The 25,642-nt window shown below is 45.0% G+C and overlaps 2 long non-coding RNA genes across 6 annotated transcripts in view; one reads left to right on the top strand and one right to left on the bottom strand.

The window, feature by feature from the left end:
• Window positions 1-14,767, bottom strand: part of LOC139794119 (uncharacterized) — a 61,546-nt gene extending 46,779 nt beyond the window's left edge. Inside the window, exon 1 of one of the 4 annotated variants that reach the window (XR_011724956.1) lies at window positions 13,947-14,767. This is a non-coding gene — a long non-coding RNA (uncharacterized lncRNA). The remainder of the gene's footprint in view (window positions 1-13,946) is intronic. The other 3 variants (XR_011724958.1, XR_011724957.1, XR_011724959.1) reach the window with 3 other exon arrangements.
• On the top strand, window positions 10,641-24,878 carry LOC139794118 (uncharacterized). Of its 2 annotated transcripts, none has more exons than XR_011724955.1 (4): window positions 10,641-13,331; window positions 15,928-15,987; window positions 22,480-22,645; window positions 23,620-24,878. It is a non-coding gene; the product is annotated as an uncharacterized lncRNA (long non-coding RNA). The 2 variants fall into 2 exon arrangements; XR_011724954.1 differs by lacking the exon at window positions 23,620-24,878 and adding an exon at window positions 22,895-23,145.
• Window positions 24,879-25,642: the final 764 nt, after the last annotated feature.

The raw sequence follows: 25,642 nt of genomic DNA, 5'->3' as shown, positions 1-25,642 counted from the left end.
AGGCTGTTTTTCACTCACTGTGTGAACTGGGAATATAACAAATCAGTGCCTCATTAATGTCTCAGTAAATTCCAGAAATAGCTTTCCCTACAAGGTGTCTCTCTTCACCTCTTTCCATGCAGACCATCCATACCCTGATCATATCTCCATTTCCAACAAATCTGCCACAACCCCGGCAAGAGGGTAAAAAATATATTAGTGCAATGAGCCACTTTGTTTTGATCCTGACAAAGTCTTTCTGCTTCTCCATGCCACATCCTCCCCTGAATGTGCTCTGATGGAAGCACTGGCAGCAAGGTGAGGAGGGACCTGCACTGAGCCAGCAGCAGTGCACACAGTATGTGAAAAGTCATGCACACATTTACTCCCTCTATGTGCAAGTGCTATTGTATGAAAGAAGTAGAAAAACAGGTGAAGCAGATGGAGTACATGCAGAGCTGTATCCATCTGTTTCTGCATTCATTTAGAGTCAGGTGTTGGCTCACCCAGGCAGGCTCTGCAGCCCCAGCATCCTTTCAGGTGTTCCTGGGCTCATGAAGGAGGAGGAGTGGACAGCCTAACTGAAGGAAGATGCCATCCACTTCCCTTCTCCCAAATGAGTCATCTGCAGATCAGGTTTTCATTAAAAATTAAATAACTGCATAGTCGCAGAGTGAAAAATTTTTTTTCAGGATCTGATGGGCTGACCCTATGGTATAGATCAGGAAGCCACACCACTTAAATAGTTATCATCACACTGGCATAACCATGACAAGAAGCTCCAACAGTGACTCTGAAACTTCAGTTTGGTAAATTATTAAACTAGCAAATTGCACTCTGAAGACACAGAACCTTTTCAGCTAATGATTATTCCTTTTTTGGTTTTTTTCCTGGTTACTTAAAAGGAGAGGAGGTGAGCAGAGAGGAGCGGAAAGGGAAGGGAAGGGAAGGGAAGGGAAGGGAAGGAAAGGAAAGGAAAGGAAAGGAAAGGAAAGGAAAGGAAAGGAAAGGAAAGGAAAGGAAAGGAAAGGAAAGGAAAGGAAAGGAAAGGAAAGGAAAGGAAAGGAAAGGAAAGGAAAGGAAAGGAAAGGAAAGGAAAGGAAAGGAAAAGGGGAAAGAGACAATTGTGACCATCCAGTCCATGAAATGTTGCTGCTGATTGACTCAGAATAGTTTTCTGTTCAAGTAACTTCAATGAAACAGGGTGGAAAGCAGTTACAAGATAAGAGAAAGTAAGCCAACACTTTGTTCTTCCACAGAAACAGGAATAGCTCATTTTTCTTTGTTGATCTGTAATGTAATGGGAATTGAGATGGTCTCTCATTACACTTTTGGACAGCATCTAGGAGACTGAAACCTCAGTCGTGGCAAAGCACTTCTGGAATCCAAGTTAAGTTGAAGATGTCATGGAAACTTGGATCCAGACAATCTAAAACATTCTTCCAGTCTTGCAGTTGAAGGCTGTGAAGATACTGCATGACAGTAAGTGGCAGTATTTGTAAAACAGAAGGGGATGCAAGCACACTTGCTCCTTTCTAATTATGGAGGAGAGCATGGCTGATTCAGCCTTAAATGGCTCCTGGAACAGGAACATGCAAGGAGAAAATTTCCACTTCAACTGAAATACACACTTGGTGGAAGGCAAATTCTTCAGCAGATTAGATAAGATTTTTCAGATCTCCTTTGGCATGGGAAGCCCAGGGTTAAACACCTTCAATATATTTATTGGGCAGGTTCCAAAACATTTCACTGCACAGATGCTACAAACCCTGTAGAAAATTGAAGTGTCTACTGATGATATAACTTTCTTGGAGAGAGCTGTCACTGAGTATCAAGAATTATTTCAGCTTGAGCTTACTGAAGTTGCAAGTGAAGAAAGATTTCAATTAAACAAAATGAAGTTTCAGTAAAAAAAAAAAAAAATAGAGAGAGAGAGAAAGAGAAAGACATATCCGAATTATTGCAGATGCTGACCTTAAAATGATAAATTTTAAGTTCTGCCTCCCATATGTGGTGTGTCCGTAAGTTCATTGCATTTGCATTTTCACAACCTGTATGAAATGAATTCTCAAACACTGCTGAGACAGAATGACAACACAGAAAGTTTAACCATTTGTAGTATGCACTGATATTAATCTAGGTTGCATTTTTGGAGGCTTATTACTAGAAACCAAGTTCTACACAGATGTTTCAAGTGGTGACTCAGGATCTCTACTTGACCCAACATATTGCATGACTGAGTAGCTGCCCATAATGCATGCAGAGAGCAATGGAAGTAAGAAAGCAAATGCCTGAACAGCTTAAGAAAGCAATGTCAGGTCTTGCACATGGTTGTCCTGATTTGCCCAAGTCTCCCAAGGGTTATAAAAAACACAAGCAGACAGCAGTTCCCTCTGAAACTGTAAGAGCATGCAGTGAGCCCTGAATTGATGACCCAGGATATGATTTAGCCACAGCAGACTTGTGTTGAGAGCATATGCTCTGCTTGTCAGCACATAACCTGATGATGTGGAAAAAGAAGGAACTGCTCATGCAAACATAGTAAAAAAATCGTGTACTGTATCTCCTGGGGCAGGGGAATCCTCCAAGAAAAATGAGCCAGCATCAGTGCACACAGTAAGTGAAAACTCATGCACACATTTACTCCCTCTATGTGCAAGTGCTTCTAGTATGAAAGAAGTAGAAAAAAGGTGAAGAAGACAAGGAGTGCATGCAGAGCTGTGTCTAGCTATTTCTGCATTCATTTAGAGTCAGGGCTCGGCTCACCCAGTGACACCAATCAGCTGAAACCTAAGCAGATTTTTCTACTGGTGCAGGTTGGCATCAGTCCACTGACAAAAATGTGTCTCATCCTTGGGTGATGTGAAGCAGTGTCATCCCACTGAAGTCAGTAGAAGAATAACCCAACCTCAGCTCTGGAGAAAGTCAACAGACTTAGCAGCAGTCATCAGGAGCTCAGATTTTGGCCCCATCCTTTTTGTTTTACAGTAGATTAAGAAGACAGAGATTTCTCCAAAAGACCAGTGAGGCACACAGGCAGCAGAGGGGAGGGGAAGGAGAGGCAGGGAGCCAAGGTAGGGAGCTTTCCCGGGTTGATTAGTGTGGGCTCCAGGCTGACGCTGGCAGAGCCAGCAGTGGGACAAGCAAGGAGGAGGTGGCTCAGGAGGCCAAGTGGGCAGCTGCTGCAGGGGGGAAGAGAGAGGCACTGAGGGACCAGCTGTGGGCTGGGTGAGAAGGCAGCAGGCCCATGGGATGAGGCCAAGAGGAGGAGAAGGGGGCAGGAACCGGCAGCAGGACGAGTGGTGGGAAAGCATCCACTGTACTCTGGCAGAGCAAAAGCTACACCATGGGGCTTTTCTTGCACCATCACTGTGCTTCTTCAGTGACTTTGCTGGTGGGCTGATTTTAGGGAAGTCGTCTCTAAAAAGAGAGAGAGGGGGATGGGATTCCAATAGAGGTGGTACCACCTAATGCTGAAGTTGCCTAGTATTTCTTATTAAAAAGCTGTTCTCAGTTATTTATAACTTTGTCACACTAACCATCTGGCCTGCAATTCCCCATGCTGTGTGTCTGCCTCGAGCTCAATTTGTTTTGTTCATTTGTTTTTGCATTTCTGCTTAAGTGGTGTGGCTGATTCTGGGCATGAGGAGGAGAAAAATGCATTGTTTCCCTCATGATGAAACATTCTTACTGGCCATTGATTCCCATGCCTCAGAGTAGGCACCCAACTACAGGACTTCCTTCACATCAAGGATGAACTCTTGACAGCCTCATTACAATCTACCCCTCATTGACCACCTTATAAGTCTCAAAAAAAACAACATTTGCATTTTGTCTGCAAAAGGGGCAAGTTAAGTGCTTGTGTTCCCTTAAGATTTCCTGGCTGTGTCTCCTGAGTTTGTGCCTCATCTCTTCTAGCTCCTCTCTGTCACCACACAGGAGATGGGCACACGTGTCCCTGCATGGGGACATGAGGATCCAGCAGGATGAGGGTAGAGTAGGATTGCTTCTACCACCACTCCTGCTGAGATCCCTGGCTGTGAGGGGACTGTACACACTCTGCCTTCAAAGGCTGAGTTAAGTATAAGCACAAACTGGAAGGAGCTAGGAGTAGGAACGGAAAAAACACAAGGCACCAGCCAGAGATAAGTGCAGACAGAATACAAGTGAGAGAAGGAGGAAGATGGAGGCATGGTATGTACTAGTACATCACTTGGGATCTAAGTAAAAAAGCAGGAGCATTAAAGCCATAGGAAGTTCTTCGGAGAGTCTGAGCCTGTGCACCTCAATGTCCAAGTTCCAGGCTCCAACATCAAGCCCAGTGTGCTCCTGACCCCTGTGGGGCCAATGGGCTTCCCCCCCATGCAGAGGGCTGCAAAGCTCCAGCTCCCTGTTCCCCTATGACTGGTGCCAGGGTCCATGCTGCACTTTCTCTAAGGAGTAAGAGAGAAAGTTCCAAAACTTTGGTGTAGTACCCCCCTTACTTCTCTGCAAAAACAAACTATGTTATAGGAACATTATGACTGCACAGCAAAGCAAGGAAATGTTGCTCCAGAGGCTTCCCATACAGCATGAATTCATCTTCTTTGTGCCCCTGTGTTGCAGTACACCCTTTAGCTACGTGATCACGTAGCATTTTGTTGGATTTTTCCCACAGGACCCCTACATCCTTTACTGCCAAGCTGGAGGGGTGTGTAGGAAATGAGGAAGGGGATTGGAGGTGGAGAGGAGATGTTGTGTCATGAATGCAGCTGAACACTGCCTAGCTCTCCTTCTACCACTGAGCCCTTGTGTGCTACTGGCAAGTCACTTAAATAAGCATTTTCTAAGTTGGCCACTACCTCCCATTTGCTTTGCCAAGCTACGGACACCTGGGGCCAGACTGGCAAAAGTGCTGAGTGTTCTGCATTGCAAGTAAAGTTGCTGGGAGCTGTGCCTTCAACATGAAATTATGGGAGTCCCTGGCAGTAAAGGTTGAAAAAATCCTATCCACTCTTAGAAATTCCCTGCCCCACACTCTTCAGCAAAAGATGTGTGTTACCCCTAGAGGTAGTTCATAGCAGACCATCACAGGTTTTCCAGTAATTCTCTTTGGGTGGCTTCAGTATCAAAATCTGATAATACAACTATTCTATAGGTAGCTTAGCTCACCTTTTTTCTGCTGCCTCAGCTCCTCATGAGGTTCCTTCGACAATTTTAGACTTTCTTGTACACACATCATTCTCCCTCCCTGCTCTCCTCCCTGGTCCTCTCAACACATTTTTATTTTTTTTAGTTCCGTTCTTTTCTCTCAGTAAGTGCCCAGCTCTCACATTCACAGAAAACAATTGATTTTGTTATATATCTGCAACTTTGTCTTTCACAATAGTCACTTGGAGAGGAAATTATCTGTGGATTTAAGTAGTGTGCCAACATCTAAGCATATACAGCACACACACAAAATCCTGCAAAACCAAACTTGTGTAGCTGCTATGAACAGCCAGAATCAGTGATCCCTACTTGAATGTCTTCATCCTCATTACCTAATTACTTTGGTAACGTGGCAGCACCACCGGCTCCTTCCTCTTTTCATAAGGGCTGTGGTAAGGGGAAATCTGTTCATGTTCATGAGCTGCTCAGATTTAGAGTGAAAGTGTCACAGTAAAGCCCATGAGGAAATGTAATCAGTTTGTGTTCTAGGCAGAGCTTAAGTGGTGTTTAGTAAATAAGGTCTGAGGTCAAGTGAAGAGCGTAAGAAGGAATTCTGAGCAGTTAACCAGTGAGCACAGTGATGATCTGTCCTATACAGTGGTGATCCTATGAATGTGACATCATGTAGATGGAAGTTTGAGTTAAGGCATGGAGAACAATTATGAATAGCATTGCTTATTTCCCAGCATTTCATATTTCCAGCCTCAGTAGTTCTAAAATATCATCATTAGAGGTAATAAGGATTTTGACAATATAAAAATAAGTGCCCATCTACCTGAGATATGAGGCAGTTAACACATTTATAAAGTAATTACTCGGCTATCCTTTTGTTCTCTTCCACAACACAGAACTGGACTTTATAGGGTACATGGCACTACCTACTGTTTAGAGCCCAAGGCAAAGAGCCTGGGGAGGTCTTAATACTTTTCTGCATTTCACTGTTTAATCTTTTCCCACAATATTCAGGTTACATTTTCCCTTAACCCAATTTCTTCCCCTTTTTATACCTTTCAGTACAAACAAGCAAAGTGTTAAAGACTTGGTGTCCTGACTGTTCATAAACCAGTAAGTGTGAGCAGGTATTAACATGCTCCTACAAACACAGCCAGCCAATGCGTAGCCAAACCAAGCAGGTCGTTCTCCCATTGCACTCTACAAAGGCCCAGACAGGCTTGGATGATTTCTTCAGACCCATAGTCCCTTCTATTGCTTTGCTTTGGAGATCATCCAGGTTACAACCATCTCCATCCTTTGATAGGCCACTGATTTCAGAGCAAGATCATAAATTCCTTGTCCTGTTTTGTATGCTCTCTGTGCCAGCAAGACCAAACTCCACTGACTTGCAGTGTTCTTGTGGTCACATTGCATGCCACAATTTTATCAAACCTGATCCATATATTGGTCCACCTGTCACCTTCCATTTGTTGAACTCCACATCTAGCTTTAACCAATGCACTCAAAGTTCTTTCAATATCACACCTGCCAAGGTTTTTCCTCCCTTCTCATATGCTGGGTATTTTGGGTTGATTAATAGATGTTTGTTTTGTGGACTTTTTTCTAGATGAAATGAATGTATTTTTGGCTGGCTTTCTGCTCCTCCAAAGTCACATTGTATTTGGTTTCTGCCTAAACTTGCATTTGCAATTCATCCCAGTTAAATAGCATTTGTTAATGCCATTAATGGGCTTTTAACTCCCCACAAACCGATTAATAGTGGAGATATTAAGTACACCCAGAAGTAATGTTTACAAAAGCATCCACGTGATTTAGAAGCATGAGTCCTGTCAAATGTCTCCATGTCAGCTTTGCCTTTGAAAGTGAACTTCACAGTCTGGCATGGACCCAGAATGCTGGGAGCATGCTCCATTTTCCTGGGGGGAGGGTTGCAAGCTTATTCCCCTCTAGCGGGACATTGGGGTGAGCATCAAATCAAAGTAGATTTGCACACATTTACTTTTTTTCTTTCCTTCCTTGACTGCTAGCAGTCTTTACAAGATTTTGTTTCCACCTTACATCCTGTTCAGCCACTCTCTTTCTTTTTCCCTTGTGTTTTTAAGGAAGGAATGGGGACTCTCCATCACTTCAGGCTCCATCTGGTTTATGCATGGATAAGCTCTCCAGTACTACTTGTTTTCACCACCTCTCTTTCTAAAAACCTTTCATCTTTCCTTGGCACCAAGATCTCCCTTCAAATTCTTCTTGCACATATACTTTCCCTTCAGCAGGTAATGACTGAGCATTAAGATTTCATTTCTTTCCCTACAGCAATGGATATTAACATATCTAAATAAATACACTTATTTATGCAGGAGCCAGACAGGTATCCACAGCAGACAGTGCTTGCTGTGTCCCTCTAATGCTTACCTTTCTAATAAGCCTCACAAATCCCTTATCTCAGTTGAGCCACCCCCAGTTTTCATTCAGATCCCTGTACAGGCCAGCCCATGGCCAGAGAATTAAAACTGCTGCAAAGCTCCTCATTGGCATTCCCTGACCTCGGGTCAGTGCTGACCACCCTAAAGAACAAAGAGGACTTCTGCATCCATGCCCTTGCTGATGCCTTGCTCAATAGCATTACATTCACCACCTGAATTAGAGGTATGGAGCCAGTGGGCCACACCCATATGCATGCTGGCATACTGAGATGGTTCCCATACTACCTCTGAAGAGCCTACTTGTCTTGCTCCAGATACCATATTAAACCTGAATGATATTCATCAATGATTCAGAAGAGACTTGATGGCTTTTGGCTGCTGCTTTCTTGTTCTTTGCATGGCAAAAGAATGGCATCTATCATCATTTGGGGGCCTTGCCCACTCTGGCTTTCTCTGAAGTTTGCTACTTGATACAAACTGAATTTTTGAGGAATGGTCATGGTAGATCAGCTTCCAGCTCCTCATGCATCAGAGAAGGGAGCGGCTCCTTGTCTGTAAGCAAATGCACAATGTCTTAGGAGAGCTTCTTCCATGTCCCACTGACAGGATTTAATCACCAAACCACTTGCAAAGACTAAGGTGCATGAATGAAAGAAGAGGAACCTCCAAAGTTTCTCCATGGAACAGAGAAAGGATGGGCTCTGACTGGACATTGCACTAGCTCTCTGTGTTTCCCTACTACTTACAACTACATATTACAGAAGTCTGCTATTTAGAAGTCTCAAGATTTCCCATAAGCCATTCACACAGATGGCAGAGATTGTCTTTTCAATATATATATTTTATATATCTAAACCCCAATGACTAGGGGGACTGATCTCACTCACATCAGGACCTTCTGGGTGAAATGTGGCCATGAGTACAATCTCAGGTATTTAGTATCACCTGCGGCCCTGCAGAAAGGGAGACCACTTCAGTTCTTCCTGCTTGGTGGGAATCTAATGTGTTTGAAGAAGGGGATGGTGATCTGAAGTGGCCTTATAGGACATGGTCAGAGGATGGAATTATACCTACACCCATCTCATGGCAGCTGGTGTGAAGTTAAGGGAGAGTTAGCCAGTGGGGGTACAAGTGTCATTTGGTACCTGGTGAACGTGAGACATGGACTAATCAAAGAGGGAATGGAGAATTACAGAATGCACCCAAGGAGCAACCCTGCTGGACTGCACACTGTTTCTCCATGGGCTTCTGCCAAGCACAGCCCTGCCCAGTTTCAGACAGCCTGCTGTATGTGTGCTTCCAATAAAACAAAAGAGAAAAGGGTTTTATTTGAAGAAAGAAAAAAAATCAAAACATCCACAAAGACATTGAATAAATGCTATTTAAATCCTCTGTCTATTTTTCATGATCTTAATACAGAACACAGGTCCATCTGAAAGTCCCAGTATACCACAGAGGCCTTTGAAACCACCTCTGCAGGAGACCTGGCTCTGATGTGGCCCTGTCCACAAACCCCTCTGAAGAACTCCCATTCAAAGACAAAGGCAAACCAGCAGCTCCAGCCACTGAGAAAGCAGCTGGCTTTGCTGCAAAAAAAAACCCCAAACCAAACCTAAACTAAACAAAAAAATATAGTCTATGTGTCTTTGTTTCTCTTGCTCATTAAAAGCTTTTGGGTTTTGCTGAAGGCAGCTTCTAGACTTAGCCAGGGACTGAAACATCATTTGTTGTCCTGCACAGTTCTGTGGGGAAGCAGAATCCAGTTGACAGGGACTGCTCATGAAGGGTCCAGCAGTCTTCTGTCCAAGGGCATCAAGAGCACACTTGTGCACTGCAAACATGAGCCATGGTTGGGTAAGCCTGAAGCCTCCAGGGCCCTCATCTTACCTGCCAGATCACAGTCTGACACTTCTTTTAGGTTGATTCAAAGATGAGGGAGTGTAGTGTGGGAACTCTGAGGAGGCTCCGTGTCTTCTGAGAGCTTTGGGGAACCTCAAGCAAGCAGTGTAATGGATGAGGGATATCAGTGAGGAACCTAAAGCATGACTTTTCCATAACCACCACCACCCTCTCTCCCAAGTGCTATGAAGTTTATTAACATGATCATTATTATTTTTCATGAGGACTTTGCAAACATAAGGTAAAGATAGTTGTAATAGCCAGTTGTAATAAACTTTGCATCACCCAGTAGCAATCCTAGTTGTAATAAACTTTGCATCAGCTGTACAAACCTGTCCCAGAGAACAGATAAAAACAGTGGAGCAAGGCCATAAATCACAGCACAAGGACGGAGGGTGGGAGGAGGAGAATCAGGAAGGTGAGAGTGGTTGGATGATAAAAGTCAGCACAGTGGTCTCAAGGGCACACTTTGTCCCTTGTGGGACATAGCTCATACATGAGCTGTTCCTCTGAATAACAGTCAAGCTTCTCCTCTGTTGTCTTCTTCTTTCTTCACCTCTCACCATGACACCTACTGGAAGTGAAACTCAGATCACACCAAGATGAATGGAAAAGACAAAATGGGATGTGGGTGTTCATGGCTTACCATGTTCACATTTAAGTCAATGCCCTAATCAATAGTTAGAAGGACATTGGCCAATGTGTGCAAACACATGTTGAAGACATTGGCCTGGGAAGTTGAGAGGTGATTAAAATAAAACACCACAGGGAGGTCTGCAAGCAGGAGATCTCAGGCTGAGTCATTAAGCATTGTTTAGTCATTAGGAACACAGAAAGTTCTGATAGCCTCAGCAACACAGACAGGACACCACCAGTTCTTCAGTTCATCAGAGTGTGATGAGAGTGCACATCCCCTGAAAGTCAGCACTGGAGTCAGTGGCCCAGGGAGGTCTGCAGAATGGCATCACTACCAAGGCACAACGTCCTCAGGTGGTGCAAATTAGAGCAGCTTCACTAAAATGTTAGCTGATGATCTACCCCAAAATTATTTTCCTTTTCTTTTTCTTTTTCTTTTTCTTTTTCTTTTTCTTTTTCTTTTTCTTTTTCTTTTTCTTTTTCTTTTTCTTTTTCTTTTTCTTTTTCTTTTTCTTTTTCTTTTTCTTTTTCTTTTTCTTTTTCTTTTTCTTTTTCTTTTTTTCTCTTTCTTTTTCTTTTTCTTTTCCTGGTTCAGTATCGTGAACTTTTACCACAAGCAGAACTCTATCCTGTTGTTGTTTCGATAAGAGACAGAGGATGTTTCGCAAAACTTTGTGGCAGAACATGTAACACTGGCCAGAGGGCTGTCAGATTTGCAAAACTGGGTGAAATGTTGCAAACAGGCAGCCTGGCGCCATTGGAGAGCAATTCCGAAAAATGAACTCCTGGACTCTTCCCGCTTTCTGCCAGGCGACCAAACACCTACCAGTTATGTTATTAATAAGTGCTCCTATATCCCAAACACTCTCTAGCCTCCAGGACCTCAAAATATATCTCTCCAGCATCTTTGAAAGAGTATAAATTAAGAACATAGACAATTTATTTAAAAAAAAATTAAAAATTAAAAAAAAAGAACCCAAAATTTTCACTGTAAGAGTTTAAAAAAAGTACTGGCTTTGCACTCCATAGCTGTGCAGGAAACTTGCCATCTCACAATGCCAATTACCAAAAATGCCACCAATACATCTCTCTTAGGGGCCACCCAAAATGTCTGAGTAGATGGCCATGCCATTGTGTGATTCCTTAAAATAAAATTACTGTAATTGTGGTTAGGCTTTAGCTATCCAGGAGCCACATGAAAGAACATAAAAGCCACAGAATAACTAAGCTACATTGTCTTTTGGGGCTTTGCCAGGGCTATTTCTGAGATGATGAAATCTCCATTTCTGCAGAACTTCTGCTCAATTTTAGGTTCCCAGTTCTGTGATTTACCTCGCCTGGAAATCAGCTCTATCACCTTGAATTTGCGGCTGTTTGTTCTTCTGCAGCTGAATCCTATCATGGAAATGTAATTAAGGATAAGCTGTTCTCTGGCACCAACCTTGTTCCAGAGGCCCAAGTCCCACCCCAAGCCCAAGGCAGGCTGAAGAAGGGGCAGTCTGTTCCAGCACAGGAATGTATGGCTGTCCTGCTGAGTCACCCCAGTAGAAGGAACTTCTGCCATGCAAAGGTATGAAGTTATTTTTGCTTGGTGGTTGAGCACATGCAAAGCCAAGCCAGCTCACCCAAATTAAGAAAGGGGAGGTAAGGAAGAGGTGCAGTTTGTGATGGGAGCAACACAAGGAGATGGCCGTGCCAGTGAAACTGTTCCAAAGTCTTTAATTATCTGCCACAGCAGTGGCTGATGCTCTTGACTGCTTTCTGAATGACTGAGCTGCAGCAGCAGCAGAAAAAGAATTATTACCTGCAACCACAATCTACTCATTAAGAGACACATCTAATGTTGAAAGACTGAGAAATAAGGGTAAACATTTTCTTTTGCAAGAGGGCTGTTGGAATCCCTGCATTTGGAAGGAACCTCGGGAAAAAGAGGGACAGTGCAAAAATCTTGGGTTTATCTATGGGGCATTTGAAAACTTTTTTTCAGTCCTTCGTCCCCCCGAGAATGCAGGTAACCATGAAAGATAAGCCATTTTCAGCAGAGAGAAAGTGAGTTACGACTCTAAGCCTGCATTTCAGAAGTTAAGGGGAAGTTAAGGCAGAAGTTAAGTTTCAGTCCTCAAATATTTAAACCTACCAAGTTTTTAAACACCTTAATGCCCACTTTTTAAAGATGCAAAAGTTCCCACTCCTGCCTCCATGTTCATACGCTGCTCCTATTCCTCCACAGAACTATGCTTGGCACTGGGGTTCTGCCAAGAAGCTGCAGCAGCCTTTGTGCCTTGCTCTTTGCATGTCATTCCTAAGTTATTACAGCAAAGTCAGCAGTGAGCAGAGTTATTAGGTTCAGAGTCGGCAAGTACGGTAGCAGTGTAAACGGTAGATGTGTCCAGAAGCTCCAGTGTCGTCCTCTCTGTTTCCAAGGCTCGTGCTTCTCTGCTTTCTTCTGCATATATTGGTAGTAAAACCTTCTTAGGCTGCCCTGCTGATACATGGCCAGTGCTTAGAGAGAAGCACCAAAAGTCTTACTTCACACAGAGCACATTTGCATCTTCTGCTGTTTGTGCAGGCATGTTAGTCCTCAGTTACCAAAACCCCAAAGCATTGCTCAGGTAAGTTTGAGTAGGAGATTCCATGTCCCAAAGGGAGCTGTCAGGGTTTCTAAGCCATTCAGGGTCTGATCTTATCTTTATCTCCTCTTCTTTTCCCTCCTTGTCTTCTGAGTTACACTTTCATTCCCTGTTACTTGGGCTACAGGTGATTGAGTAATCATGTTTAAATATCCTATATTGCCTGTCCCTGATAAAGTCATTTGACTCATGAAATCCCCTTGAAAAAATGTGTTGATCTTCTGACACATTTCACTTTGGACCCTATACTCCCACCAGGAGCACCTGGTGGGACTATGACCTGACATAATGTTCCATGAACTGAAGGGTAAGGGGGCAGGACCCCCTTGGCTGACGCTGCCATGGTCAGGAATCATATACCCAGGCAGGAAATGAGGTCACCAACATGCACATCATTACCCACCCCTGTCCAGGGGATCTCTTTCTACTTCTGTCTCTCCTCTGTAGTCACAGAGCAGCTGAGGAGGAATCTTGCTGCTCCTCCTCTATCTGGGTGGAAGTGAGATGTGTTTCCTGCCAACTCCTGCTCCAGAATTCTTGCCATAATGCAGCAGTTTTAACTTTTACATGAAGCTGGTTTCCAGACATCTATGCTGGTGAGAAAAGCTTGACAACGTGAAAGGTAATGGCGTGAAAATTGAAAGGCAAACAAGGCCTCTGTCCCAATTACCTTTTTTTCAGTGGCTGGGCTCTTTAAGGCAAACTTCCAGGAGTCTGACCCAGGAGCAGAGGCTGGTGGTAGCACGTAAGTGGCACTCAGGCATTGTGCTGTCTGCATGGAGGTGAAGTTGCTGGCAAATAGGAAGGAAATGTATAATGTGCTGTTCTAATTTTATGTATGGCTGTAGCCAGGGAAGAAACTATGTACATGCCAATGGCTGGGAGAACCTGGAAAGACAGGCATGAAATGCAAAACTGCTATTCCTCCTTCCCCCTCTCTTCTCTATTCAAGGCGCTTACACAGCACACAATCAAGGAAGGTATTTATTTATTTCTTTGAATGAAAAAAAGAAAAATTGTGCTTGTGATTTGTGAGGAGAGCTGCCAGAAGAGGAACTGGAACCCTTCCAATATCTCACAGTCTAGTAGTTAAGCATTGCCTGAATTGGGCACCGGGGAATCTTGAGTCCTACTTTCTTCTACTCACTGGTTTATAACTCTTGGCATTTAAAATGTCATCTTGTAAACATTTATTTCATTGTTCTTCGGTATATAATTGAGTCATTTGCTGGCTTACCTTGTTAGAGGGAGGAAAGCACCCTGCAAAGGGAAGTTTTTTTTTCTCCCAGCTCTTCCTTGCCTGCTGAGGTGCGATGGCACCAGCAGCTCAATGCCTTCCTCTTCCCAACAGCTGCTTTCCGGCTGCCTCTGAAAGGGGAAGCTCACCTTGGAGAGGGTCTTCTCTCTGCATTGCCAGATCTCCACTCCCCTGCATGGCACCTGCTTTGTCTTCCTGCATCAGTGGTGCCCATCTGGCTGCTGTGCCAGCCCCAGCTCCTGAGTGAGCCCAGCCAAGACCTTCCACACGGCTGGTTCATGTGGCGCTGGCATGGAGGTGTGGTTGCTTCCTCCCAGCCTTCCCTGCTGAGATGTGTGGTCAGAGTGGTGGTGCTCTGAAGTTTGCCCAGCTATTCAGCATGTCCCTGCTCTCCATGTGAGGGTGGCATATGCATAATGCTGTCCCCAGAGTACCTGGGGTTTGCTGGCTCCCTGCTCAACTCAATGTGATTTATTTTTTTTTAAATGTTTTCCTATTATTATTCGTTGCATTTAATGCACAGGCCAAGGCTTGTTTGATGGCTGTGGCAGAAGCCCTGCCTCTGTTAAACCTTGTGTGCAAAGCTAGTGGAGATCTTTGCTGTGTTCCAATGAGGGACGGAGCAAGAAATCTGCTGGTTAATCATTTATCTCTGTGCAAAGCTGCTGAATAACAGATATGCTAGAAAGGGGAAATGAAAGGACATGGCAATAGATTAACAGAGGACAGTCAAAATTCAAGCAGAAAGGAGAGGGGATGAGGCTGGGAAGGTCAGGTGGCAAACAAGAAGGCTACTGTAGTGCAAACTCAGCCTCGAAGCAGCACAGGGGGCCAGATGCACTGTCCTACTCCCAGTTCAGCCCTCTCTGCTCCATGACCACAGGTTCTGGGGATTGAATGACTATCTGCTGCCTCCAGCTGAATTAAATGGCTTGCCTGCCTAGGAGAACCTTTTGGATTCACTAAGTTTCTTTAACCTTCCCAAGACTCAGGTCTCAGCTCTTCTCCAAGCATGTGCTTCTTGCAAGGAGAGATCTGTCATGATCCCTGCAGCCACCAGAACCACAGTTCCCCATGCAAAGTGCTGCTCTCACCAATAGCTCTGACCTCTGGTCTCACCTGCCCTGGGTGGTGGGCAAAGGGAATCAACTTGAGTCAGAGAGTGAACCTTCTGGGGAACAGACTTCTCTGATGGATCACTGCTTCTGCAGCATGGTAGAACACACACACACATGACAGAACACAACACAACATGTATTTGGCAGGACTATAAGTAGAGTTTGAGCAGAGCAAATGTCCCTCTCCTTGAAGCCCGTGCTTATATACTTTAGCCCTCCAACAGCTGAAGATCAGTGAGCTGGAACAGCACATATGGCCACTACCACCCAGGCTCTGGATGCCCCTGACAACCCCAGTCAGATGTTAGTTAGCTAGGAAAGTAGACATGACCACATGGGAATTGGGAGGATGTTTGCTGTGGTTTTAGTCAGTGTACAGAGGGATGCTCAGCCCCATGGCAGCAGTGTCTGGGTGCACAGCAATGCCATGAGGGCTGAGACAGGCTCTACCCCCATGCTAAGCACAGCTTCAGTAGATGGGAACAGCACCCAAGAGTTCAGGCAAGGGCTCCGTTTCATCACCTATTGACATAGCAATGGTAGAACATTGCCACCATGTTCAAAGCATGTACCACAGGATATCTTAGCAGAAAGTGGGGTGTTTGTTTTGAAAAAAGCACAATACTGGGTGAAGGCCACAATTCAGAAAGGGAAGTATTTTATCCAATGCAAACAAAGCAGTTATTGATATTTTTACATGGCTGAGGTTCCTGGCTTAAATTGGTACTATCCATTGGATGTAATAGCCTTTTCCTTCCTCTCCACCTCAAGCCTCAGTGTTGACCCAGACACAACTCTGAGAAGACTGGTTGATTGTCATACAGCTTTGTCCATGCTGACAGGGGGGACTCTGGAGACACCGCCACTGCTGCCCTTGCTCCAGCTATTCTGGGACATCCATGGTGAGCTCTGGCTTTATCTGGGGTTATCAGTGGTGGGAGGGCTGAGGTGAGTCCTGGTGTCTTGATGGGACAACAGGTGAAGTTGGAGCCTGTCCCCTCATAGCTGTGAGTCTCCCCAGAACTTACATCCTCCTTCTGTGGTGAGGGGCAGAGAGAAGTTGTGTAGACCTTTGGTGAGGAGAGTAAGGCTATATCCATGTTCCCAGGAGTTGGCAAAAAAAGCAAATACATGAGGGGGGGGTCTCCACCTCACCTCTTGTACTGCACTGCCTGGACATTGCAGGAATTACTGGAATACATCTTAGGCTGTTCCTAGCTCTCCTCCATTGCCTTTTAGACTCTTCTGGGATGCAGATGAGTCCTTCCTACCTTTCATATCTTGTAGCAGGCATGTGTTAAATACTTACACAAGGGTAACACTCCCATCCATGGGACCATGGTACATCAAGAAATAGGGACAAGAAACAGACACAGCATAGCCTTTGCTGTCCAGTCCTTATGACAACCGCAGAGAAATATCTCTTTTTTCTCCTTCTGTTCATGACGGACTGGTGTGAGCTTAGTAATAGGAAGAGATTTGCCACATTTTTCTCCCTCTCCTGTAGAAGACCTTGGTCCAGCTTTCAGCTGTCTGGGAAGGAAGCTAAGTTAGGAAGGGCAACAGGAATCCACTTACCAAGCATCTGAGGACTCAGCAAGCTGGCCCTTCAAAGGTAGAGAGGAGTTTGTTACTCTTGCTGCTTTTTAAAATAGTAAGAAGTGAAAGAACAAAACAAGTTATTGCCTATTTAATGACCCCAGGAGGATGATATTGCTTCACAGTGTGCATGACAAAAACAAATACATTTACCAGAAACTCTCTCGTATTTGCCTGCACACAAGCACAAATCACACTGCAAAATATATCTGCATTCAGTGTTCTCATTAAAAGCAATTAAAATAAGATGGAATATTTTGCCAAAGATGTGGATATCTCTGTTAATTTGATTTGATTTACTGTACAGCATCTAAATACCATCTGAAAATAAGGACATTGATCAAACAGGGAACCAGTTTTTCCCTTTTGCTGTTTAAGGTTCTGCCATGCTACAGCAGGGCATGAGCATCAGGCTGGGTAGACCAGGTGGCTGAGGAGAAAATCAAGAGAGAACAAGAGGAATTGAAGTGGCATTACTGGCCAGTGGTTACATTAATTGATGCCTACTAGAAATAAATTGTTCTGGCATTTCATTTTTTTAATGCAGCCAGGAGCAAAGGGAGCCATCAGGATGAGGCAGAAACTGAGCCTCCTCACCAGCCGGGCAGCAGCTGTGGTGCAACATAATACAACATCCTTCTAGGAAGAGGATTGCTCCCAGAATGGACAGGCAGTCTCTCGGTGACTTTGAGGACCATTTTCACAATTCTCTTTGTGTGTGGTATGTCAGAGAACCCTCAATGTACTGAAGAGTCTCCTCTTTACCCAGTCTGTGCTTTGTTGGCCACCATGTCCACGATGTGGCTGCCCATCTGTCAGACTTGCATCCTGGCTCTCTCCAAGACTTTGCTGGATATTTTGAGTTCCTCCACTTCATTTTGCCTGACAGACACACTTCTATCTACAGAAGCCCAAAAATACTGGACTTCCCATCAAATCACAGGGCTGCAGTCTGAAGGATGGGATGCTAAGTGAGAGTCCATTCTGTCCCATGCAAAATAGTGAGTGGGGAGTGGGATGACACATGTCTGAAAGGAGGTAGAGGAGGGAAGCAACCACCTGTGTGTGAGACAATGAGGCATTTTTCCCACCCAAAATACTGTCACCTAAAATATTATTGTGTAGACAGGGACAGGGAGAGAATTTTTTTGCAAATGGAACAAGAAATGGGAGGGTAATTATTAATACAGGAATAAAAAGGTGAATGCCACCTCATGGCAAAGCCAGATCCTCTGTTCCCCTGAGCCAGTTCAAACCAGAGGACCACACATCACACAGACAATGAACAGACCTTCAGCTCCACTGCTGCAGAGGGGGAATCTCAGCATCCCGTTCTTCAGAGCTGGCAGCTGAGCCATAGAAAATATGAAGATAACTTCCTCAGGGACTTTCTAGGAACTCCCTTCAGGAGGATTCCTGTTGCTGAAAAGGACATGCATCAAAGAGCTATATATCCTGTGGGAGGAGAAGGGGAATTCTTTTGCAGACATCATCTCTTCCCTATGTAATTAAAAAAGTCAATGGGAAACAAATCCAGACATGAATATTTATCTTCAGCTTCCTGGTAAGCATTTTGCTGCACTAATTTCTTTGGCATCCTTCCAGTTCACTTATAGAGAGAACCCAGATACAGTGGCTCCCCATAAGGACTTGGGCACCTGGGGACATATAGCCTGAGAACCTGTTGACCCTCAAGTTGTCTAACTGGGCTAACCCATGCATCTTCATCTAACGTATCCCCTGAAGACTCACCCCTCAAAGTAATATTTTCCATAAAGGGTAACCCTGCAGTTACTCTGTTAATGAGCAGTTCTGTGAAACTGCCTGCTGGTCCCTTCCCACACACCATCCTTGTCCCAGTGAGATATCTGATGGGGTAAGATGGAAAAGGATCTGTCAGCCTGGCTGCATCAGTTTTAGACATCATCAGGACACAGGGCCCCGGTGGGTCCACTGCACAAGGGAGAATTTCATTGTGTGAGGCCAAACCATGAGGGCTTGGGAAGGGACCACAGGCACTCCCCAAGACAGCACAATGGATGGCATCCTACTGTGCCTCCTTCTTCTACACGTGGTCCCAGCCCACAGAGCTCTCCAGTGTAGTTCTTTCCATGGTCTGAGGGAAGAAAGAAACACAGCTGAGGTCTCTAAGCAGATCCTGTGTTCCTGCTGCTGGTGCTCCACTGTTCAATTATGGTGCTCTCTACTCTGATTTCTTATGTCTGAGGAAGCCCCAGCCCCCTGAAACAGCTCACTCCCTCATTCCATGCTTTTTTTCACCAAAACCTCTGCTGAGAGCCAGGCAAATTTGCAAAGTCAAGGACCACCATGTAAGGAAGAGCAGAAGTTAGACTTCTCCATATAACCCAACTTTCCCTACCCCACATACAAACACTATGATAGAGATTTCACATGCAAAATGCAGTCTACTTTTACCCCACAAGTTTCCTGTCCACACAAAACAAACTATAATCTGTAATGCACACAGGTTCATCATTCCCTCCTTCTTTCCTTATGTTTATTTACCACTCTCTACCCAGTCACTGCCCTGAACATTCTATTATTCATTTCCTGCTGCAGTACCTTTCCCTTTGTACCTGCTCTTTCACAAGCATTAATGACATTAAGGACAACATGATGAGATTAAGCCTCAAACTTTTGGATCACCCACCAGTTTGCTTTTCCTCTCAGTCTGCATTCCCCCCATATCACCTGGGGTTCTGGCACTGGGAAACTGCCTGCCTGATGGCACCTCTATAGTTAGTGGGCAGAGTTTGAGACCCCCTCAGTGGGTGACTTCATCCACCTTGTTTACTGTAGGTAAAGACTACTTTTTGAGCCCGTTTTGGGATGGCTGCTCCTTACCATCCATCAGTGGTTTTGGCATTGCTCAGCAGCTCAGGTAGCACCTTCAGCGTCCGGCCAGGTGCAGGAGGATGAAGTGGCACAGGCTGTGCATGCAGTAGTAGTTCACCAGCAGTGCATCAGAGCTGTCCCTGAGGTGCAGGTGGGAAAGCAGCACAGCAGCAAGCAGGGGCATGAGTTCTGCTAGGGTAATCCCTTCCTGCCAGTGAGTCAGAGATCTTAACCTGCTCATATTACCTCACACAGAGCTAGCGTGACTCAGATGCTACTTGATGACTTGAAGACTGTGGTAATGCTTGTCTAATTGCCAGCCAACAATGTTCTACTATTCCCTGAAAGTGAAAAATTTGTGTGGAGTCTGCTAGAGAAGCAGGATGAGTCCAGATGATCTCTCTTCTCTCTTCAGCTCCTGGATAGCCTGGACTGGTATCTGGTCAATGGGGAGGATAGGATCACGTGAAAATACGAGGGGAAAAAAGAGGGGGAAAGAAGACGTTAGAAGATACATGTCCAGAAAAGTTATTTAGCCTTTGGGAGACAGAACTGATGCAAGACACAGCTATGCCCCTGGCATACGCGAAGAAGAAGGGAATAAGTTATTCTTACTGCCCACTTGTACAGGACAACAGAAACAGGATAAGGCAGTAGCGAGTTGATGCTAAACAGCTGGGCCTGGTCTTCCTCTTGAGGAAGCTCTGGTCAGTGCACTGGGCTGCTGCAGGAGGTTGTGAAACATGTGTTGGTCATATCTGGCTTATGCAGTGCTGTCCCAGTCTTGGTTGAATGGAATGGAGCTTGTGACTAGAAGGACCCTTCCAGTACAGCAGCAAGACACCTGCTTTGTCACAGGGTTCCCCAGCTTGGTTTATAAGAGCCTGGGCATCCCTCATTTTGCTCAAGGCTGGGGAAGAGCCCTTTGCTCTAGAATTATGAATTGCTCTGTTCCAGTCACTTTTCCCTCTTGTGTCTCCCGCACCTCTGCCAGCTCCTTGTTTTCACTGTCTTCTCCTGCTTGTCATCCCTAGTTCCTGTCTGTGATCTTCCCTTTCTTCCTGTCTCCTTTCTCATTACCTTCTGATTTCTTTCCCCCACCTTTCCTACTCTTCTCCCTCTATCCTCCACCAAACAGCCCCCTAATTCTCCTCCCCTCCTACCTTCACTCATTCTACATTAACATTCAGGATGCTACTCCCCTGCATCATCTGAAGTCACATCTTGCCATCAAGACATTGAAAAGGGACTCACCACAAGTTTGCACAAGCCCAGGGCTCAGTGCCAGTGGTACTAATGCAGAGAAAGCCTTGCTCAGTGGGGAGGGATCCCTGAGATAGCAGCCCAGGTTCTTCTGCACCCCGGGGCTGGTGAAAGCACTGGGAGGGACTGGACCAGAGGCCGTGGAGGCAGAGCCCTGGGAGAATTTAGCAGTCAAACTCCTGCAAACCTTTGCCAAGCAGGTACACCCCACAGTTTTTTTAATCTTAAAGCCTGGTTAGCTTTGGATCATTCTTTAACCTGGGTAGCAACCAATAACACATCCACCCTCCCCCCCCGAAGAAATGTCAAGACCCTTCTCTGAAGTGTCAGTGAACATGTTGTAAAAAATTGAAAGACTATTACAGGGCAAACAGTGAAATTTTCCTAAACTTATTCTCAGAAATTAATGAATCATTTTAGCCAAAAGTTAAAGTTCGGGGTTTTTTTTAATTAATTAATTAATCATGATGAAGCAAGACATCTAACATGGAAAATTTAAGGAAAAATAGTGACTGGTGATATTACGAGCAACTACAAGGGGAGAAAAAAGCAGAATAAGACAAAGTGCTGGCTAACTCTACCCATCACTGTCCCAAATATACATATGGTGTTTGCACAAGAGCAATACCTTGACTGTCACGTTTATCACTGTTGTCATGCTAGTAACAACCTAGCAGGAGTTTTGCCTGAATAAAGGCTAAGAAAAATATTGAGTAAGGACTTGGGATGTTACTTGACAAAATTATGGTGCAAACAAGAAAGTGCTACAGCACTGAGTGTTGTATCTTACAAGGATTTTACTTCCTTGTCAGCCAGGAAACCCAGGTAGTTTACAGAGCACACAAGATCAGGAAGTCCATCAAGATGTTCCTGGCACAGATTAGTCACAGGACTATCTATCTATCCAAGGGTCAGTCACATGTGTGGAAAATAAAAAAATAAAAAAAAAACCTGTAGCAGCTGACTAACTGTTGGTCTGTGAGCACGATCAATGTGTGGTGTAATGCTCTGTGGATCACACAACATAGGCACACTCACCCATTCTCTGACTGAACATCCTTCATGGCAAGAAGATGATTTTTGCGTAAATCTGAACAGCAAAGTACAGCTCTGTATAACAAAGCAAAGAGGTGGGAACTCACAGAACTTCCAGCATCATTATCTTCACAGGCGGCTGGCAAAATTGTCTTAAAAAGATGTTTCAGGAGGAATTCACCAGTAACACTTGGAGGAGTGTAAACAGAGCATCTGTCCGAACTGAGAAAGAAATGTCAAGCCAGTAGTCACAAACTGGGATATCCCTGTAGAGATCTAACCCCAGAGAAGGGATAGAAGTCTGTGCATTAGCCAGTCAGCAGTTCTAGGATACATCATCGCAGAGTCACATTTAACAACACAATTGTTCAGTCAGAAGTTAGGGCCACGTGTCCCAGCCCATCAGGAGATGTTCGAGGCTTCTGGGTGAACATGTGCAGATCACCCACAATAAACTAAGCACAATGAAAGAAGACAACATTTGGAATTAGTGACTGCCATTAGATTTGCTACCTCTCCCAAGTGCTGGTGGCTAAGAAAGTGCTATCTACATGTATCAGTTTCTACCAGAGATAAAATTTCTTTCCTGCTCATACAAAATTATCTTTTATTCATTTCCATACTTTTTTTACTTCTTAAAGGAAACCCATCTGGATTACACTTGCACCTTTGTAGCAAAACCCAGAGGACAGGACCACTGCCATGAGGAAGACTAAGAGAAGTGTGCCGTGGGGAAAAAAAGGCCACATGGGGAGGACGAAGAGGAGAGCTTTTCATGAGCCATCAAAGAGGAAAAGACCAAGAGTGGTAAGTGAACCCCAAACCTGAGAGCATGGGTCTCAATCAGGTAGCCCAGAACCTTCAGCCATATGTTGCCAAAGCCTGTGGCAAGGTTTCTATCTCTGTCACAAAACCTGCAGCCATGCTTCTCTACCCCCAGCAGCCCATCCCATAATAAGAAGGTACAGGAGGAAGCTTCAGGACATAATGCACAGCAAAGATCAAGTTGCAAAAACTTTCTCACCACTCTGCACTGTATTTTTTGCTTTCTTCAAGACTCCTTCTGCTGCAGGCTCCTTCGAAATAGGGAGTGTGAGTGGCAGCTTCCCCATATAGATTTTACACTTCTAAGGCACAGAGAAGGAAACCAGCATCACTTTGATCAAGTGCTGTGCCTGGTGTCTGGTTAATGGTGACACAGCACTGCTACCACTGACACCTTACCAGTTTGGTATAGTTACTTCTGATTTCTGAGTGTTACCCCTTTTCAATAAAGGCAAATATTTTCAAAAGTGTGCAAATGACTTAGGAGCCCAAGCCCTAACACTTCTCAATGAGACATTGTATCCATATGATAGGAGACACTTAAGAGAAGTACTTAGCAGGTCAGTCACCCCTATATGGAGTGAGACCGATGTTACCATAGGGAAATTGATTCTGAATCAGACACCTCTGGAGGTGCCATCTCCCTTTAAAGAGAGCTGAGGCTCAGTGTAACAAATTCTCTGGCCTTTCAGGCTGCGTAGAAGATGCAGATCACATCAGCAAGACCCTACTCCTAGATCCCAACCCACAGCCCAGACACAATACTGCCTCTAGTCCAGCTCCCAAATGAGGTGTGCCCATTTTATGTATCACCATCTAATCACCTAATTCCCACTGAGGAGCACTTCCCTCCAGAAATGATCCCATGACTTGGATGGGCCACTCAAGGGCTGCAGCTGCTTCTTGTGATGAGATGGTTGCAAGGACTCTTTTACAGCTGCTGCTTTTCTTCCCAGGTGTGGCTGCCCATGAAGGTGCTGCCTCTGCCCACCACAGCTCACAGGGCATATGAGAACCCCTGGGTCAGTGCTGCTTGCAGGCTGAGGAGGGCTCAGTGCACACCTCCTGGCAAGGGTGGGGCTATGGGGCCTGCGCACTTAAAGGTTTTCTTCTTTGCAGTCACTGGGCCCCTGTGAACCTAGGAAGGAGATGGTCTAAACCTCTCTGTAGCAAAAAGTGCGCTCTGCAACCTTGAGCACCAAGGTCCTGTGCTGCAGCACCTTGAGTTCCTCCATCAGAGCAGACTCACATCAAACAGTCACCCTAACACCAGCTCACCTCCCAGAGCCTGGGAGGTACTGCTTAGGCTGCTGAATGCAGATAATGCAAAAGGTATTTATGTCACCACAGAAGGATTACACTTCATGAGATGTCTTCTGCACCAGAATTATCTGAGCCTTGCACTGTGAAGCAGAGATCTCAGTCTTGTAAACTTTATAGGCATAACCACTGCCATACCAAACATTGTCCCTGCTATTTCCTGTGTGATCCAGGTAATCTGTCAGGGAGCAGAAGCCATGTGAGGGCATCCTTAAACATGAACACCACATTCCCCAGGGACAAGAAATGAAACATTCACTGTGACATATTAAAATAAACCAATCCTCCCTTTTTTGGAGCCAGCTTGTGAACATGTGGGGTGTGTGTAGTCAGATGAATGTCATTGCCAGATGACAACATCTCACACAGTAATGCAGTGTGGAGAGCCCAGGAGAATGCCAGTTACTGATCACTCTCACATCAGTACATTGCAAAATAGTGACTGCTCTGTTTGCTGTCGCCACATTCTGATTTTGCAGAATCTCAGCTCCCATCTATGAGTAGCCTCTGAGATTGTACACAGGGAATGTCTCTCTGTTTTCCCTTTGTCTTTGGCTGTGCTTTATATTGGGTGATCAGACATTTAATCGTGTGCAGGGAAGGAATGGAACCAAAGCCACACACCAAAAACACTGTCTGGGGCATACAAAGAGAAAGTCTGTGGCTGAAACATTTATAAGGTGTAGTTAAGCAGAGCAAAGGGCATCACTCTGTGATTTTCTTCCCTGAGCTAGGGTGGGCACAGTGGGCTCTCCAGTTTTCCCAGCATTTCGCTACCTGCGCTGAGTACAGCCCTACCTTGGGCAGACTCAGATGAACACTGAAGTGACCATGAAGAGTTAAAAATGTCCATATATCTGACTTATTTCTGAAGTAGAGTCTATTTTCCCATCCTGCTTTGCACCCTCATTTCTACTTATGGGAAAAGACCTTTCATTTCATTCAAGTGTAAATAAATGGCCAGTGCCAGACAGAGCTACCGTGACTGAGCAACGGAGGAGGAGATTTAGCCTTTCAAACCATGGAAGCACCCACAGGAAAAGAGCCAGTTTCACAACATATGGGAGCCTGTCAGATGCCTTGTCATATTGGGAAAGACACAGCCTTTCCAGTGTAGATTTAAATCCAAGAGAAATATTTATTTTAAAAGATAACAAAGGATTCACAGTTGCACTGTCGATAATAAAATGGTAACAATCGGGGCCATGCAAGAGGAAGCTCTCACCCATTACCCACGTACATTCAGGGAGTGTCTCATCCAGATCTAACATCTGCCCAGGTATTTGAGCTGTGACTTCAGTGGAGATTTGCACTTGGTAAACATCTCCTACCTGAGCTGGGGCAGTACAGCCAGACCCAGGGGTGGCAGAGAAAGCCTTGGTTTTACCTACACCACAGCAGGAGGGCTGAGAACAGCAGCATGCAGGCAGCTTTAGCACAGGGGTGGCAGAGCAGTGTTTGTGTGCTGGTGAGGACCCTGGCAAAGGCTGCCTGGCCTCCATTGAGCACTTGCTGCCTCAAGGCTGTGTCTTTGCTGCTGCTGTCACTTGAGCCCCTGAACAAACAAGCATGCCCAGGCATAGTCTGCTATGCCCACTTGTCCTTGTGTCTGCCAGGTGCCCTTAGCACATAAAATGAAGGGGCACCTCCTTTTAAGTA

Source organism: Heliangelus exortis, chromosome 3 (assembly GCF_036169615.1).
Source record: "Heliangelus exortis chromosome 3, bHelExo1.hap1, whole genome shotgun sequence".
NCBI lineage: Eukaryota > Metazoa > Chordata > Aves > Apodiformes > Trochilidae > Heliangelus > Heliangelus exortis.
This window is presented reverse-complemented; position numbering and strand designations above follow the sequence as displayed.